This window comes from Sebastes umbrosus, chromosome 16 (assembly GCF_015220745.1).
Source record: "Sebastes umbrosus isolate fSebUmb1 chromosome 16, fSebUmb1.pri, whole genome shotgun sequence".
Classification (NCBI taxonomy): domain Eukaryota; kingdom Metazoa; phylum Chordata; class Actinopteri; order Perciformes; family Sebastidae; genus Sebastes; species Sebastes umbrosus.
The window spans coordinates 24,014,305-24,017,792 of NC_051284.1; the positions used below are offsets into that span (position 1 = coordinate 24,014,305).

The 3,488-nt window shown below is 43.4% G+C and overlaps 1 long non-coding RNA gene across 1 annotated transcript; it reads left to right on the forward strand.

Moving 5' to 3' along the window:
- The first annotated feature begins 2,723 nt into the window (after positions 1-2,723).
- On the forward strand, positions 2,724-3,148 carry LOC119504344. The gene is made up of 2 exons (XR_005210545.1): positions 2,724-2,968; positions 3,110-3,148. It is a non-coding gene; the product is annotated as an uncharacterized LOC119504344 (long non-coding RNA).
- Positions 3,149-3,488: the final 340 nt, after the last annotated feature.

Below are 3,488 nucleotides of genomic sequence, written 5' to 3' on the forward strand. Positions count from 1 at the left end.
ACAAATAAACTTCAAGTAGAAGCAAACTGTCATCTCCAAGTAATGGCTAAACCGTATTTAACGGTATTACTGTCACATCGCCTGTTTGTTTACACTGACGACAGCTGCGGGTGCAAAACACTCACACGTGTGTGTCTGCACACACAATATTTCATGATTAAAACAAGCAAAGATAAGAATCAAACAGTATTGCTCACCCCCTCGAGCTAAACTACAGGGGCTACTTGTTGCATAAGCCAACCCGGTCATCATCTGCACGTCATGTTTTCCGACTGTGAGAGAATGACTCTCCTGTAGAGGGAAGTGTTTGTGTTTTCCGTGTGGAGCTTCCAAGCCGCCGGCAGTAACGGCGGTGGCAGAGTCTGACACAGGCCTCTTGAGGAACTCCAGGATGCCATTATGTTGAGTGACTGGCTGTGGCCGTGTGTGTGTTTGGCTCTCTGTTTGCTCTTATTGGCTCGTTGCCTCTGTACCTACCACTCTTGAGCAGCCTTTTTTAACTCAGGTGTAGCAACACCTGATGGGGCTTTTGATATAGGAAGAGATTTACAGCTGTGTTACTTCAGCTGTGGAGACAGTATGGGCACAGTGGTGGAGGGTAACTACTCCTACTGTAATTAAACCTGTAATAACTGATTTTATTGGCTACTTGGGGGCAGCAGAAACAAGTTGTGAAGCTACATTATCATTCATTTGGAGTTGTGTTTCTAGCAGCCCTGTCAACTAAACTATATTCTCAATTACGTTTGGATGGAAACCTATTTTTTTGCTGATTGTGTTTGTCTTTGATGTATCACAAATAGTCTGCGGAAGGCCGCAGCAAGTGACATAGTACAACGAGCGACTTGCAGAGCAGGTGATGTAGTATATCGAGTGACCGTTATTGAAAGTTACGTGGTATAATAAAGAGTATAACAAGCAAGAAAGTCCACTAAGGGTGGACAGAGGACTACACCCCAGGAAACCGTTGTTCGTGTCCCATGTGAAACTAATAGTCAACGTTCACTTGCGTAGTCATTTTAAGCCAAACCATGATATTTTTTTTTACTAAACCTAACCAATGTGTTTTGTTGCATAAACCTAACCAAGTAGTTTTGTTGCTGCGTTTCCCTCGAAAAGTAATTAAGGATGCAGTTCAGTTGTATGGGAATGTAATCTTCTAGGAGACAGGGTTGGTTTCTAGTCACCTGATTAATTTAAGTACAATATTCACTCTCTTTTAGCTCTGTTTTTGGTCTCTTTAGCTGCTAAATGTTCCACTATGTTCACAAGCTAGTCACTAACTGTGTCTGTCTGCTGTTTGGTGCTGAGCAGGTAGTGTGCGGTTGGGTTTTAGAGCTTTTTCACTGAAAACAGCTGCCTGCTGAGGCCGAAAACGACGCTATGAGAGCGGTGAGAGTGAACCAAAACAGTAAATTTGTGGGCAAGACACCTAAACAATGAGCAGAAACTTAGTATAAAGCTCCGTAAAGCCAAGGGGAGCTGCAGTTCCAACTGATAATTCACTGTAGGTTAATCACTACAAGACACTGAATTGTTTTCACATTGTCATTTGATATAAAAACTATTGATTATAACCACTTTAAAGTATCATATAGTCTTGTGGTACTGGTACATAGGGTCTGAATATGTCTTTCACCACTGAGCACAAGCACACATGTGCTGTGGTCTTATTTCTGAGACTTTACATCAACATCTTAACCACACCGCTCCAGCCGTTTCAGCTCGTACCTTTATCTCGGTGGGTGAGCACTGCAGCTTGTAGCCAGGCCAACTGCTTCTTTTAGTTGTCAGTGTTTAAACTTCAGTTTTATATGCAAAACGTGCGTTAGCCCAAACATGGTGCGGCCTGCTATATGAACCGCCGAGGGGCTTGTTTCTGTGTGCACGGAGCGCCGCTGCACAGGCGGCTACAGTGCGGCTGCTGTTTGTGCAGGTGTGCTGCAGTATGACGTCTGATTATGAAATATGCTGGACCTTCATAGCCTTTGTTTTTTCAACCATTTGGTGTGTTCAAAAAAGCCCCCACTTGAGAGTCAAGGAAAACAGTGTGATTTCCGGTTCGGGTCCATTCTGTGGTTTAGCCCCCCGACCGCTCCACCTCCTTCACCATCTCAAGCTGGTGAAGCTGAAAGCAGACGAGGCACAGTCAGCGTTTATTTATAGAGAGGCTACTTTGATGTGTGGACTGACAGCTGATATTTCCAACATTAAGCTGTGGCCAACCTCTGAACTCTGCACAGAGCCACCTGTGAGCTCTGCCCGGTTATTTCTCCATTCACAGCGACGGAGAGAGCTTGTACTGTAGCTGGCAACAGACCAATACCGAGCTGTCACTCCTCATGTTCATCATTTATTTGACATGTAACGCTGTGGGGTATAGCGCTTTGTATAGGTAAAGAGAAGGAACCGGGCGATATAGTTATTCCGCCGTTAAGCCTGCAGCGGAGGAAGTCACAGAGCCCAATCAGTGTTACACACACCACCTCTTTTGGTAACGTAATGCCAGCGGGGCAACATTACAGGTCGTACACATATAGCGTCTAAAAACACGTAGAAAACGGTGCCGCTTTTTTTTCTCTCTCCAATCTGCTTGGGAGGTTGCACACCTGTCCCACCTGCCGTTACTGAGCAACCAAAACCTGCGCGCTGCGATGATGAAGATGATGAAGTTGCGGTAATTTAGCCGGAAGCCTCACTGACTAAACTAAACACAATTGTTGTAAATTCTTTCATTGTCAAATGGCAGCCTCTGCCATGGACAGGATAACCTCATCAAAATCATTCCCCTGCCTGCTGGCCAATTACACACAGGTGGCCTCAATCCACTGAGGCCATTCATTCCCCTCCCCCTGATTGGCAACTGCAGTCAGGTGTGTTGCTCCAAAGACTATATAAGGCCCACAGCAGAGAGCAGCAGGGCTCTCTGCTGCATCATCCAACCCTCTGGCCATGCGTCCCTGCGAATGTAAGCCTGTTATTTGACCTATGTTAATTTGCAACCCCTTGTTTTCAAGCCAGTTATTGACCACAGCTTGTAATTGTTCATTTGTTATTTAGTATCTAATTTATATTACTAATTTGATTTATGTATTCTTTTGCACTGCAGAAACCATGGTTTGGATGCCAATAAACCCCCTTAAACTGATTCCGTCGTCCTCTCTCTTTAATTTGAGAATCTTAGGCGGTTGGCCCTGCCGGAACCCAAGAAAGTTTTATTAACAATCAAAAGAAATTGTTCACATGTGTAATCATATATGATCTCAGCCATGTTATACTTTCATTACAGCAATTCATTAACTGTTAATTAATTAATCATTACATCCTAGTCTCATTGTTTATTAATGAATACAATAATAAACACTTAAAATGATCTTATGTCTGTTTACAACTGTATTGTAATGTGTTATAAGCCATTTATTAAATATTTTGATACTGCTTATAAATGCTAAATAGGGGGGTTAACGTAAAGTGTTACCAATAGCAAC